Below are 16,409 nucleotides of genomic sequence, written 5' to 3' on the forward strand. Positions count from 1 at the left end.
TTCCTTCCAGAATTGCATCTCCTCTTTCAAAGAGGGAATACTTGGCATCTGGGGAGATGTTAGTGCCTAAGGTGCTTCTTATGCAAGAATAAGGACCTGAATCCAAATCCAGCACCCACATAAAAAACTCAGACACAGTAACATGTACCTATAATACCAGAACTCAGAAGCAGAGTCGGGGGTTGCGGGGGTGGGGGGACCTCTGGAGCTAACTGGTCAGCCAGTCTAGCCATGTTTCAAAAACAAACAGTAGAGAAGTGGTTGAGGAAGATATGCCTATGTTGAAGTCTGACTTCTCCAAGCACCTGTATGAGTGAGCTCATCTACATCCACACATACATCATACATCACAAACAGGTGCACAGAGGTAATAGCCACACTTCCAGTTAGATCTAGAAAGAGCAGACGAAAGTTCCCACACAGTTAGGCTCTTGTCTCAGAACTCATCAAGCCAAGGACTGAAATTCATGCAATGGCTAAGGAATCTGAGCTTGTAGAAGACGGTGTGGCATTTATCAGCCTGGATAGCATTTAGATGTAGCTGACTCAAGACTCTGGGACAATCTCGTATATTTCTGCTCCTGGTGGGCAGCCAGTCATTCAGAATAGAGAAGCTGGCAGGGAGGGCAAATACAGTACCCAGAGAAGACAGTATCTGGACAAGATGTAGCTTGGTGCTTGCAATCTAAACACATTCTGGATGCTTCTGATACCTACAAAGTGCCACTCTGGAGTTCTGGAAAGTCAGGTCCTTGTTCTTAAGCCTGCTTTGGGATGTAACTTAATCCCCTCCTTGAGGACAGATGGGTACACAGCCTCAAATCATCCTTCTCTGCCCCTTTCCACAAACCTTTGTTCTTGCAAACAATGGAAGCCCACAATACACCATTAGGAAAACACTGTCTTTTTTTCTATTGGTTATTCAAGGGCAAGACTATTCTTTCCATCTTCAGGAAGACGCCTCAGATGGCTTCAATCATGATTGAACGTGGTGGGACAACCTCTCCCACCAATGTGGGAAGCACAGGTCTCCCACTCATGCATTTAATCACACGTTAGTTTTGCTGTGCTGGGGGAGGGGGCTCCTACTTGCTTAACCCGTATTCTCTACTGTACCCTGGACTCTGTTTAAAATTCTCAGATTTAGTCCTTACTGGTAAATAACACACGTCACGATTATTCTCCGTGCTGTTTAGGATTCTGCACTCTTTATCCTGTTATACCCCTACAGGTTCTTTATATTTAGTTGCAAAGAACTCTTCACAGCCCCCTTGACATACTGTGTTCAATCTTGCTACCTAGCTTTGCTACCTGGTGTTCACTACCAGGGATGGTTTTGAATCGTCCCCATAGACACCGCTGCTCACTCTGCACAGTCTTTGCCATCTCCCTTCCCACTCCCCAGGGACCAAATGACAGATTGAAGACAGAACATGCATTAATTCTCAGTGTGTACTGTCCCTATGGCTTTGTCAGAGACCCACACAAACATGAGTAGATTTAGGATCAGTGCTCTGTCTGCATGACTAAGACATGTCCATACAGTGTATTCCCAGTAAGACAGGATGGAAAAAGATTTCCATGCAGTCATTTGCCTGGTTTTGAAAAAAGGGAAGTAGAATTTTACTGATTTTTTAAAAAATGAACACTTGTGCTCTTTGAAATTTTCAGACTTCTCCTGATCTGGTTAGACCACATTGAGTCATCTCACTGTCTGAGCCCCAGACATCAACAGAAAGACAAAATTTAAATGTTTGCAGAGAGAAGTAGAAAAACATTTTTTTTGAAAATTTCTATAAATCAGAAATTTGTATATTTTCATTAAAGGGGATGTGGATATCCAAGAGGCCAGTCTTTTCCCTGCAGTCCTGAAATCATACCCTCTCACATATTTTACCGGCTGGAACGTCCACCTGGCGTAACAAAATGCCTGAGGTCAGCAGTATAAGGGACTCAGGGAGAGCTGCCGTGGTTGTAAAGGTTCCAGGAAGGGGCAACCCTCACCAGGTAAGTGTCTGCCTCTCCCTTCCTTGTCAGCACTCCACTGTGAGGGTATACAGAGGAGGAGGTGGAACCTTTGGGAGGTGACAAGGTCATGTTCCCTTATAAAAGAGACCCAAGGGAGTCTGCTTGCTCCTCTGCCAGGAGCACACGCCCTTCTTAGAGGGTGCGAAGGTGCCTCTCAGAAGTAGAGACCTAGTCTTCCCTCATTAGCAGCCTCTGCTGCCAGGGCCTTCATCTTGAACTGCCCAGCTTCCAGCACTGTGAGCAGTAAGTGTCACTGCCTGTGTTTCACTTAATTGACAGCAGCTGGCATCTGAATGAAGACAAAATGTATATTAGTAGTACCTATTTCATTTAGTGTTTTCTTATGGTCAAGTCTCATCTTTTTAATGAAAACTTTATTACACTTATAAAAGGTGTTTAAAATATATTTGAATAGCCTAACAAGAAAATTATTACTTCTCTCTATAGAATACTCATAATTCATCATTTCAATATCTTAGAGTGTTGAATATGTACTGATGGAAAATATACTGCATATTGTAACACATACTCTTGACTTTGGACCCTTCTGTGGTTGTGGTGACACCCACTCAAACCAGGGCTCTCCCATGGGCAAGAATGTAGAGGAAATGAAGAACAGAGACTTTCAGGTATTCCCAACCAGCAACCTAACATCCATGTACACTGCTCCCCAGAAGAGAAGGAGAGAGCCTGGACTATTTCTCTTTCCTGGCTGGCCTCTCTTGTCTCCAGTTTCAAATCCCTATCCCATCATCCTGACTTGTTCTATGGCATTGGATATATTTAGACTCACACATTTCTTTCCAGTTCCATCAACACAGACAATCCAAGCTGTCTCGCTAGAGAGCCTTCATGGACCAGTGACTATAGAGTTATCATATAGGCAGGATGGTTGCCTTCAAATGGATTCTCAAGTCATATGAGTCTAGGAATCATGGAGCATGGAAGGGCATGGAGCATGGAGGGGTGCCTCTCAGTTCTTAGTACTGTTTCAAATGTTTATCTTTCAATGGACCTAATAGATGTTGACAGAGGCCAAATAGGTCAGAGCTTGGAGAAGGAGGAGGGGGGAAGTGGGGGAGAAAGAGGGGGAAGAGGAGAGGGGAGGGGAGGGGAAGGGGAGAGGGGAGGGGAGGGGAGAGCAGGAGAGGAGAGGAGAGGAGCGGGGAGGGGAGGGGAGGGGAGGGGAGAGGGGGAAAAGAAGAGAAGAGGAAGAAGGAGAGGAAGAAAAGGAGAGGGAGGAAGAGGGGAGGAGGAGAAATGGGAGAAGAAGAAAGGAAGAGGAGGAGGAGGAGGAGGAGGAGGAGAAGGAGGAGAAATTACTTCCTAAAACCACCGCAATGGATTGCCCACATTCCCATGGATGAAAGGAGTGATGTGAGGTTACATTTCAGGAAAGTATTCCCATCGGCATAAATCAGTTTATCCTTTCTGAGATATAAAATGTAACAGGATGGCTTCTAACCCAACCGCAATAGGGAAGAAGCTAAGGCAGCAATGTAAACTACTGGCAAGGCAGCTGCACTCCTGAATCACAGCGCTTTGGTTACTGAGTCCTCCAGAGAACAGAGTCTTGCGTTCAGGGGGGAAATGTGCATTACATATAGACACTCTCTGAGGCCATCCCAATCCCAGGAGTCACCTTCACTTGCACCCAGAACTAACCTCCTGTGTACCTGGCCCTTTCCTCCACAAGAGGGAGCTGTAACATGTAAGGGCCGCATGTCCAGCAACAGCATGGTTTTTACTACCAGTGGCCACCCTGGCACGCATGCCTACAATCAAAACCACAACAAAAGTGATACATCTGTTGTTCAACACATACTTCAGAGCTAGGTGTAATACCACATGTTTGCAATCCCAGCACTTGAGAGGCAGGAGTCGTGAGATCAAGAGTTCAATACTGGCCTTGGCTACACAGTGAGTTTGAGGCTAGCCTGGGCTCCATGTAGCCTTAGCTCAGACAAAATAAAACAAAGCTTCCTCAGTTGTCCTTCAACCGATACGCTCATGTGTGCAAAAAGTGTGGTGACAGCTTTAATCCTCTTCTATCTACTTTTACACCAGAATGCACAAATCACTTGAAAGATTTTATTTAAATAATAATCCAGATACACTTTATGCTTGATTTTCTTCAACTAATAACTGTAGTCCAATAGAATTTATTGGACTAATTGGTTTTTTTTTTAACATGGATTAAAAGGAGTCTGTAATTTATCTTCCACTCATTGATTCCTTCGGCATAAACAATTAATCTAAGCACACAGTCTTCCATGACACACTTTGAGGACATTCATTGATGGTGAATGAGCAATTTAATGAAGTAAACTTCGCTTATTAACCTTTGGCCAAAGTCACATCGGTAGCTGTCCCTTGCTTCAGCTCTTCAGCTCATTCAAAGCAGCAGCTAAGCGTGCTTGTAATTTGCCTCAGAAGAATTCAACACATGCCCATTTAGAAAACAAACAAACAAAACACCCGACACACACACACACACACACACACACACACACAAATTATCCTTTAATTTGTAGGCAATGAAGTGAGTGCTCACACAGAATCCCAAATGATATCAATCAGACCATAGTAGCTGTCCCCATGGGGAGTTCAGACCATAGTGGTTGTCCCTATGGCGAGTTTGGTTCTCAGATCAATATACGAGCTCAAATCCTGTGGCAGTTCCATATAACTTTGTGTCATGGGTTCATGTCAATGCCACCACTACATCCACAGGGCAGAAAAGTCACACCGTAGGAGGTGCAGGGGCTACTCTAAGATGTCCCTAAGCTCCAGTTTTGTGAAGTTCTCTCTTTTCAGGCTACACACAGGGACCACCACTTGCCTGTGGTCAGAGGACAGATGCCCTCAGACTACTGTGTCCTGAGGAAGAACCCTAGTAGTCTAAGAACTCCGAATTTGCAGTGGTCTTCTAGGCTGTTCTAAAGGAATGCTTTTATTGACTGGAGATGAGACTGTGAATATTTTATTTAAGACTTTATCAACCTGAATATTAAATTTCGTAGATTTAGACATGAAATTTTGTCACAGCCCCACCCTTGCTGGGTGGACTTGCTTGTTTTTCTCCTTACCTACTGTTTCATCAAAAGTGTATCTTGGTTTTGCTCAACAAGTCAGTGACTCCAGGCTGGGTCTCTGCAAGGGTGAGAATTACACAGGAACATCCAGGCAAGGCTTGCTAGCTAGTGGCTGCGCGTGGCCATCTGCACTGGAGTATAGATTAACTATGATTAAATAAAGTATAAAACTCAGTCCCTTAAGTCACATGGGCTGAATCTCAAGACCTTCATTGACTCCAGGGATGGGAGCTGTGCTGGACAGTGCTCTTTTAGAACTCTAGCATCACTTCAGCATGTCTGTTAGGCACAAGAGTTCTGTGGGACTTTAAGACTGTGTAAAATCAGAGAAGGTGATTTCTTCACAACATGGGCATGGGCCAGCAAGTGGACTTGTTCACGAGACTCAAGGCCTACAGCATACTGGTGGTTGTAAGAGAGAGCAGTTGTTTGATGAGGCCCCAGGAAACTGGCTTCCTGCAGGATGGATGTGCTATTTGGCTTCTGGTCTGTTGGCTACATGGTAGAACTTGTTTCCAACATTTAAAACTGAGGACCTTGGAGAGAACCAACTCCTGCAAGCTTTCTTCTCGTCTCCACAAATGTAACAACAACAACAACAACACACACACCATATTTATCCACATCTAATTGCATACATAACACACATACCACACAGATACGCATACACATACGTATACCACATTGATATATGCCCAACTACATACTATACACCACATACTCATACAATCACTCAATACACACATCACACACAGTAGCACATATACACACACAATACAGGTACACGTACACACACACACCTCAAATCTGATGGGCTGAAAAGGGGGTCTGTTTACACATAAAAGCTCACTTCTGAATAAGATTTTCAGTTATATTTGTGGGCATAATTTACGGTATTTGCTTCAGCAGCACAAATCTAATGCCAAGGAAATCAAGGAAATAACTGTGACTTTTGTGTGGAAGTATCGATGCCTCTGAATCATATGCTTTAAAATTAGGCGCTTTTAGCCGGGTGATGGTGGTTCCTGCCTTTAATCCCAGCACTTGGGAGAAAGAGGTAAGGAGATCTCTGAGTTTGAGTCCAGCCTAGACTGCAAAGTGAGTTCCAGGACATCAAGACAGCCAAAGATACACAGAGAAGCTCTGACTCAAAAAAAAAAAAAACCAAAAACCAAGGAAACAAAAAACAAACACCCCCCCCATACACCAAAACCATGTTTTGAATCAAGCAAGTCTCACTTCAATAATAATAATAATAATAATTTAGAAAAGACTCCTTTACCTGTTGTTCTGAATCTGTCAGAATTTTGCCTTTACTTTCAGGACACACCCAGAACCTGGTCGCTTCACTTTTTCATCTTATTGTACATGACTAAGCTTTTCCTTTCCTTTCCTTTCCTTTCCTTTCCTTTCCTTTCCTTTCCTTTCCTTTCCTTTCCTTTCCTTTCCTTTCCTTTCCTTTCCTTTCCTTTCCTTTCCTTTCCTTCTCCTTGGTGACTACAATATACTCCTGGCTGCCCCTTTTCATTTTCCTTATGCTGGGTTCTCAGCACAGGAACCATTTGGTTCAGGCATTTGATTCAACCATTTGAACCCTGGGGTGGCTTAGCATTCTTCTTAAGGGTAAAAGCTAAAGTTTTCAGGATAGTCCTAGAAAGCACCTGGGTGCTCATCCTTGTTCACTTTTTTTCCTTTGATTTGTTTTCTCCAAAGCATCCCCATTTGCCTCCTACAGATCAGAGATGCAGAAACAGCCATCCACCCTGAATGCCTTTCTTCTTGAGAAATCTCTCCGCTAATTCTTGTATCTCTTTCAAGTCTTTGCTTAAATCTCTCCTTGTCAAAGAGGCTTATCTTGACTGACCCATTTTGTACTACAAACTGCTCATGTATTACATTAATTCTGATTCTCCCTTACCTATGCCAATTTTATTTTTCCCCCCACTGTGTGCTTTTTATCTAACACAATAGATTGCTAGCATCCACTCATTAGAGTAGCATATTGCTCATAACTCGTTAGAATAATATATTCCTTACATTCCCTTCTTAGAATGGAAACTTCGTGAATAGGAGTTGTCTCTTTGTCTATTCTGTTTCCTAACATATCCTAGGTGACCCAAACAGTACCTGACGTCAATACAAGATATTTTGTGATATTTACTGAGTTGAACTTCAAATTATAAAAACCCGCCTTAAAGATATTAACCCAACTAATAGTAGTAATTAAAAAGAAATTAGGAACCACATGAAACTATGGATGAGTTCAAAAGAGATTCATCTTCGATATGGAAACCATGAAACATGCATTTAGTAGAATGTAATTTATCCTCTAAAAAAAGAGAAAAGAATAGTAGCCTAGTGGGTACTGCGTGGGCCTTATCAGATGTAAGGTTCTGAGTCTGAGCAATGCACACCACACACACACACACACACACACACACGTAGAAAAATCTGTCATTAAGGAATTTGTGGGTGAGCCCTGAGAAAATAGGCTAAATGAAGGACTTCAGGCACAGAGAGACAAATACCGTATGGTCCCACTTATTTATGGACTCTGAAGGAGTCAAACTCATAAAAGTAAGATTAGCAGTCATTTTAAGAAGGATGGAGATAACGGGAAGCACACGAGTAACAGAACTAAAAGACAAAGGGTATACAGGTTCAGTTAAGAGGAGTGAGCCTTAGAGACTCACTGCACAGCTCAGCCACTGCTAGCTCGACTAACACAGATTGCAAACATGCAAAAAGCATATATTTTAAATATACTGCCATAAAAGTAAATATAAGGATATTAATAAAGAAATTGATCTATTTATCTGTTTAGAGTGGAGGGGTCTTGCCATGCTGCCTAGGTTGAACATAAATTCCCAGGCTCAAGCCATCCTCCTGTCCCAGTTCTGAGGAAAGAGTAACTGAGATTCCAAGCGTGAATCCCAGGACTCTGGTGATGGGTTTATTCTATCCATACTTTGAATTTACTCATTTAACAGTAGAAATAGGTATCAAAGTATCTTGCTGAATTACATAAGTATGTGCAATTATCATTTTCTAATTAAAAATAACATTTTCAAATCAAATATTTTTAACTGCCGGAACATTCTTTGCCCTTCTAAGACAAACAAAACAAAACAACAACAAAAAACAAGGTCTTCCTGTTAGACTTCCCATAGAAATCTCCTTTATTGATAACATACAGTCAATTGCCAATTACCACATCCATCTCTTATCACGTAAGGATCCTGCAGAGTTGTGGATCCAAATATAAGGTCTTTTGTTGATCATTAACTCGCTCTCAGAAATGGCCAAGCTGCGACCAAGTCGGCCCACTCTGAAGTTAGCATGAGTGCCCACCAGGTGGCGTGCGTGCACGGGCGTCGCTGTCTGTCCTCGGGAATATGGGCTCCCAAGCGTCCCAGGAAACCTGTTTGTAAACATCCCCTGTAGCAGAGTTCACAAGCTTTTTCAGTCGAAGTGTGGATAGGCCACTGCTACTGAAGTTCAGAATTCCCAGGAAAGCCCCTTTCCACACTTCCTGAAAGCCCCTTCTCAGGAGTACCCCCATATTTCATAGCATCACGATACGTAGGCAGCATTAAATGTGGATTTATTTCGAAACAACAACAACAAGAAAACTGAAACCCTCAGTATCTCTCTGTACTCATTTCTTCCTCTAACATTCTACGGCAAAACACAGGTTGCATTGCCAAGAGTTATAAAATTAGAGAGGAAACGAAAATCTGTTATTTTCAAAACAAGGTCTTTTAATTTAGCCAAAGAATTTTGAGTTTCAAAACAAGGCTCGTTCCCAAATGGTAGAGTTTTTACTAATTCACTGCTTTACGCACTTGTAGACTCTAACTTCACCAAAATTTGAATACATTCATTTTCAGCTATACCAGCAACTGCCGGATAACCCAGCACTGTGCTTAGATGAACCCATCACAGGTTATATAACACGCTCATGACATTCTGGCCGGGACGGTAAATTCTGTTGACTTCCTCACTGCAGAAGCGACAGAGCCTTGCAATAAAAGAAAGTCAAGTAGCAAAGCGATGTGGACAATGAAGTGTAGCGTTTCCCTTTTCCCTTACTTCCCATCCGGCTTGGCTTCCTCAATTATTTAAGTAGCTTCCTGCTGCTTTCATGTCCTCACTTGGAGACCTTTAAATATAATTTTATTTTTATTTTACTAAATGAAACGTCACCATGCAGACTGTTCCAGAACAGCCCTTTCTATCCCTAGCATTTTATGGTAGAATCATGTGTGCCTCTGAAGGTCACTTGGATACCATTTAGAAAAACCAAAAAAAACCAAAAAAACTAACATTCCTGCAACATCCTTGAAGGTTTGGTACCCACAATGGTGTTCAACTGGAGGTGCTGTGGTAGACCTTGCAGAGATAGGGTCTTATAGGAGCTGTTTGGTTGAGGGGTTGTGCCCTCAGAAGGTGGTGGACCCTGATTCTTCTCTCTGTGCCTCAGCTGTAGGAACCAAGGTTACCCCACACTCACCAAGAACTAACCTATGGGGTTGCCTAATCTTGAGCTTTGATACCCTCAAAATTGAGATTAAAGCCTAGCTCGTTGTGCTTTCAAAGGGGGTGTGCACCAGGCTTTTTACTCTATTGACAGAAAGCCATCCGGTGGAGAATTACCAGACTAAGAATAATACAGGAGCGCCTCCCTATTGACAACTGTGGAGATGATGTTTATAAAGTGACCACACCTGGAGATTAACCACCACCGGTAACAAGGTTCACAACCGCTGGTAATATAATGCAAAAGAATTACAACAGCACACTCTAATGAAAGGTGTTTTAAACTCGGGAGTTGTTTATTTGTGGAATTTGCTACTTAATATTTTGTTACTGAGGTTGGTTGCAGTTCACAAAAACTACTGAGTGTGAAACCCCGGGTAAGGGAAGATCATAAAACTTCTGTTAGGCTACCATGTACCTGCCTCTGAAGGTGTGCACAGTTTAGTTCAATCTCACTCACAAGAAACCTTTAAGGCACTGCTACTTATTCCTTTGCATGGGTAGGAAAATTGGTATATCAATAATATCCTCAAAGGTCGCAGAGCTAGCGAGATGCAGGTAGCCCGTTCTATGCTTTCAAGCAGCAGGCTACACTAATTTTGACATGTCGGATTTACAGCTAAGGACAGCTAAGAACATGGTCCAATGTAAAACCATATGCATGCTTAATATTATGAGATTAATTAATTTCATTCTATTATTTTGCAACTTGATTTTAAGGTTCTCAAGAGTGAACCTTATACACAACAATGTCAAACGTTTGGGTATATCTGAATATAAATTGCTTTAAAATCTTCTTAGAAATTGACATTTGGAGTTTTAAAAAGGGGCGTGTGCGTGTGGCAGTTTTGGCTAGCTACTCTGTGCTCCTGGCAGGTCAAGCTCCCAGCCACCCACCAGAGCCCTCTGGATTCTCCAATAAAAGACACACACACACACACACACACACACACACACACCAGTTAATTTTAAAATGCCTTTGCTAGCTCAAAGACTGGACACTTCTAATCCTTCCTGCGGCTAGCAGAAACTCCCCTCTGGTATCCCAGAGACCCTGTCCAGAGTGATATGCATCAGATATGACAAGGGAAGACCCCCTGAGGATCTTGGCTACTGAAAAGAAAGATTCAAAAATATCAAACAGGTCACCAGCCACACTCCTCCATTGTTGGTGGGATTGCAAGCTTGTACAACCACTCTGGAAATCAGTCTGGCGGTTCCTCAGAAAATTGGACATAGTACTACCGGAGGATCCCGCAATACCTCTCCTGGGCATATATCCAGAAGATGTCCCAACCGGTAAAAAGGACACATGCTCCACTATGTTCATAGCAGCCTTATTTATAATAGCCAGAAGCTGGAAAGAACCCAGATGCCCCTCAACAGAGGAATGGATACAGAAAATGTGGTACATTTACACAATGGAGTACTACTCAGCTATTAAAAAGAATGAATTTATGAAATTCCTAAGCAAATGGATGGATCTGGAGGGCATCATCCTGAGTGAGGTAACCCAATCACAAAGGAACTCACACAATATGTACTCACTGATAAGTGGACATTAGCCCAGAAACTTAGGATACCCAAGATATAAGATACAATTTGCTAAACGCATGAAACTCAAGGAACGAAGACCAAAGTGTGAACACTTTGCCCCTTCTTAGAATTGGGAACAAAACACCAATGGAAGGAGTTACAGAGACAAAGTTTGGAGCTGTGACGAAAGGATGGACCATCTAGAGACTGCCATATCTGGGGATCCATCCCATAATCAGCTTCCAAACGCTGACACCATTGCATACACTAGCAAGATTTTGCTGAAAGGACCCAGATAGAGCTCTCTCTTGTGAGACTATGCCGGGGCCTAGCAAACACAGAAGTGGATGCTCACAGTCAGCTATTGGATGGATCACAGGGCCCCCAATGGAGGAGCTAGAGAAAGTACCCAAGGAGCTAAAGGGATCTGCAACCCTATAGGTGGAACAACATTATGAACTAACCAGTACCCCGGAGCTCTTGACTCTAGCTGCATATGTATCAAAAGATGGCCTAGTCGGCCATCACTGGAAAGAGAGGCCCATTGGACTTGCAAACTTTATATGCCCCAGTACCAGGGAATGCCAGGGCCAAAAAGTGGGAGTGGGTGGGTAGGGGAGTGGGGGGTGGAGGGTATCGGGGACTTTTGGGATAGCATTGGAAATGTAAATGAGAAAAATACCTAATAAAAATATTTTAAAAATGTCTCCAGCCAAAACTTCAGCTAACATTAGACAATAAAGCTTGTTGGTTATGGAATCCTTAAGATTCTTTGTGCTTTCCTTCATATGGCATAAACAAAGATTTATTATAATTGGTTATTGATCAAATTAACTCATAAAAGGATAGTTGTCTTTCACCTGTTCAAAGAAGGAACAAAATTCAGCCTTAACTGATCTGTACACCTTGCACAATCAATGCAAATATCTTAATGTTACTAAAAGTTTGGTTATGAGATTCACATATTACATGTTACAGAATTACAGCTTTGGCAAGATTCATCCTCAGAGACGCTGAACTCCTGCTGTGTTAGCCCTTTGCTTCCTGAGGTTGTCCAGAGACTTGCTTCCAGAACAGTTTTGAGGATTCCCACTGGATTCCATTCATCTAGCCTTTCAGACAGCTCTAGTCAAAACTTCAGTCAAGCCCTGAGCCTTCTAACCATACAGAGGCTAGAAAACAGATGCTAAAGACAAATTCTTAAATCTAACCAATTTTTCTAGTTTTCCTACCCCTGCCCACCCCTTTAAAGAATTTCTCACCACTCTCATCTTTATCCTAATCCCTTGGGTGTTCGTGTCTGGTTATGGTTATTTTTATAAATTATAGATAAGTTGTCATTTTAAGAGATAATTTGGAAATGGTCATAATTTTGAACATGGAGAAAATAGATAGGATGGATTACTAATTTTATTCTTAAACAAAACATTGTATAGCCATAATCTTACATTAATAAAAATCTTTGTAATTGATATGTAGCCAGCCTGGGATTCCCACTTTTCGTCTCTTTAGACTTCATAGCCCAGAGTAGCAGAGAGAGAGAGAGAGAGAGAGAGAGAGAGAGAGAGAGAGAGAGAGAAAGAGAGAGAGAGACAGAGAGAGACAGAGAGACAGAGAGAGACAGAGAGACAGAGAGAGAGACAGAGACAGAGACAGAGAGAGACAGAGAGACAGAGAGAGACAGAGAGAGACAGAGAGACAGAGAGAGACAGAGACAGAGAGAGACAGAGACAGAGAGATAGACACAGAGAGACAGACAGAGAGAGATAGACACAGAGAGACAGACAGAAAGACACAGAGAGAGACAGAGAGAGAGAGAGAGAGAGAGAGAGAGAGAGAGGTCTATCTCTTTCCTTCTCCAATTGCCTTGAAATCCAGTTCCCGTGGACTTCTCACATCCTGTCCTTAACCTACGAATCTCTTTCTTACAGCCCCTTACATTTTTCGGTTGTAGAATGCAGGTAATTATTTCAGGTAAAAAAAAAAAAAGATCATTTTTTAGGGTTTTTCTTTCCTCTATCTTCTATGGAAGAAGACCCCATCGTCTCTCAGTTTCTCTGGAGGATCCCATCTTTTCAAGTTGCCTACAAGAGAGTAAAGAGTGAAGAGCATGAAGGCCAACCGTGTACCCCTTAAAATGTCTAACTTCCATGAGTCCCTGTTAGGTTAAACATAAAACATAGCCAAATAAAATTTTAAAACAAAATAAGAGTGAAATGTCTTACTTTCCTGGCTCACAGTCTCCATTTTATCCAATACATACATCACAAATATATGGCTTCCAAGTACAGAGTCCATGGAAGGACAGGATACCTTGGTGCCTCCTTTAAAACACAGGTCTGGCTACTTTTTAAACGCAACTTTGGGATCATCTAGGCCTTAAAGACAGTTTTAAAAGCAAATCATAGTAAAGAAGAAATCTCTCCTTCTACGTTCTTAATCTCCAAGTCCCTTGAGACTTTTATGAAGAAGAGAAAGGAAGAAGAAAGGAGTCGAAAGGAACATAGAGAAGAAAGCTCTAGTATAAGCAGAGGCACCAGTCTAAAATAGTATGCAAGCATCCAGTAGAGCAAAAATGTGTCATGAGAGCCCCCAAAGGACGTGTCAATTAGTAATACATGTCATGCTGTCAGATTCCCCAAGCTGAGATTTAAAGACTTTCTATCGTTCTTCCGTGTTAAAAATAACTAGAGAAACTTAAAACAAGTACATAGAAATAGAACTGAGAAGACAAAAGGAACTGGAATCTGGGCTCTCTCTGACTCAATACCGATTTGCAGTAAGTCTGAGTCAAATGCAGCTCCTCAATTTTGATCCATCTTCCTTTGTGCAGGGGCAGTGTGAAGACAAAGGAGACGACAGGACACAGTAAGTACAGAGACTGCAACGGTGCACCCACGAGACACAGGCTAATTAAAACAAAAAACGCTAGTGATATTAGAAAAAGGAGCGCCATTGGGTTCAAGTCTTGCTAAATATGAGAGAGTAGGTGTGTTCTATGATGTGCTATGAGTTTATTGAAATACACATATCATACAAAAGCTCCCCCACCCCCATGAAATAGAATTATTTTGTAGCAAATGGGCATGGGAACAGACATCAAGACTCACAGGTAAGCTGTGGGCACTAGGGTACTGGCAAGAGCTTCATCCTTCCTGGTAACAACAAGGGAAGAAAACTCAGTGGGTTTATTTGTTAAGAGGATTTACTGGCTAATAAGAGTTAGTGTTGGATCAAAGTATTGATATCATCTCTTATAATAGTAAGAAGTTTGAATAAAGGGATTACAGAAACTAACGCATGCCTGTTAAGTTGTAGATTTTAGTTTCAGTTTTCCTTTTAAGATAAGGTTCAGCTACTGGAGAATGTTCTCTTTCCCAAGAGAGTAATTCTGTAGAATTACTGTAAATTACTACAAATCTATTGAGTTTCTAATACAAATAAATCCAGCACCAAATGGCCTGTTAAACTGTGTAATAACAGCTTCATCACTTTGGCATGACAGAATGAATTCCAAAGAGACGCTTCTCTGAATGGGGACCTTCAAAGGGACGAAGGAAAGGGTCCATGTCACCTTCTTGGCCATGTCTAGAAGGACTCCTATGTCTAAGGGTCTCCAAGGTGAGTGTACACATAGGTGAAGAAGTTATGCCCATGCCTAAATCTGTGCTTCATCTATGCTCAACGCTCAGCCAATAACTTTAGGATCAAGATACAAGGTACACTTCTTCCTGGTCACTAATCTCAATCTTGTCAGTTTCCAAGTCTCTTCTGTGGCATTCCTCAAGGAAGTCCCTCACATCAAGTCCCTCACATCAGCTGCCATTTCTTTAACATAGCTCCTTATTGACTCTTATCCAAAATACTGCAGCAGAGAGAGTCTCAACCGGCTCCTCTGTTGTGGCTTTTTATAATATCACAAAAACTATCAGCTAAATACAGAACCTGATAGGACTGCACCTCTCTGAAACTCCCTCCGTGAAAGCAGAACATCCACATTGAGCTACTCCTTCCTTCATCTCTGTGCATCTGCATTGCCATTCTCAAAAGCATATACAGCTGCCATAGCATCCATCAAACACCATGCTAATTGAAACCTTTTTGGCAACATCTTCCTCTCTGTGAGTCGGTACCTTCTCTGTACCAGGTCTGTTGACTGCTCCTAATTCTTGACTGCAGTTAGCACACTGCATTGTAATATGTATAAATATGCAAATTTTCCATAAATTTTGAGTTTACAGGGCAGAGCTATTTCTTATTTATTCTCGTGTCTTTGGGTTCATGTTATCTGGAGAAACAGAAATCAAGAAATGAATGTTAAGCTGGAAATTTTGCTCCGCTGAGGAGGGAAAGTCCAACTATTTCTCTCTGTCAGGTAAGAGAGAAATTGATCTTGGTGGCCAAGCAACAGATAAAAGGCATGCATTTGCCTGCACACACAAACACATACAATGCACACACATACAAGTAACAGACAGAAGCTGTGTTGGCTAAAAAGCATGGATTCCTCACTTGGGCCTACAAGCTAAGTAAAAAGAGATGGAAATGAAGGCAGAGACCCCATCTTTCTCCTCCATGTTGGACAAAATGCTGTTTCTGTATGCAGGCATGTTAATCACATAAAGCTCCCACAAGGGAGTAGTAACAATGAACCTATGTCATTCCCCTTCAAAGATCAAGACACAAAAATTGCGGACACTCCTGTTTCCATTCCAGATCTCCATAGGGCACTTAAATTCCCTAGTCATCATCCTAACAGTCAGTCACCTTGGATGGCAGGAGCAGCAGAGCCAGACAAGGGCACCTGCCACTCTCTGAGGTTGTACCCTGAAGCATTGATGGGGACTTGATTATGCAAACCTCCTAACCCTATGCCAATTCTTCCTAGACTCATACTGAAGTTCATAGCTAAACCGTGAGGATGTTCTGGGGTATAATTCTGGGGACGGACACACACACACAGAGGAAGAAAACAAAGATCAAGAAAACAATAATAGTCTAGTTCTACCTTGAGTTTTCCATCTATTCTTCAAACCATATCTGTGTCTGAAATTACCTGTGCCTGTCCCTAAGACAACTTGTTCAAGACAAGGTCCAGGAACATCACACCAGACAACCAAATCATGCAGAGACTCTCAGCACCATGCTTTCCTTCAAAATGCAATGTACAGACCATTGTTCCAGAGCCTCATCCAGACTAGCCTTGAATTA

General features: G+C 42.1%; 1 protein-coding gene across 1 annotated transcript in view; it reads right to left on the bottom strand.

Moving 5' to 3' along the window:
• Positions 1-16,409, bottom strand: part of Pld5 (phospholipase D family member 5) — a 353,497-nt gene that overhangs the window by 290,399 nt on the left and 46,689 nt on the right. The window lies entirely within an intron of this gene.

Source organism: Mus caroli, unplaced genomic scaffold (assembly GCF_978045245.1).
Source record: "Mus caroli unplaced genomic scaffold, Mus_caroli_1 scaffold_1, whole genome shotgun sequence".
Classification (NCBI taxonomy): domain Eukaryota; kingdom Metazoa; phylum Chordata; class Mammalia; order Rodentia; family Muridae; genus Mus; species Mus caroli.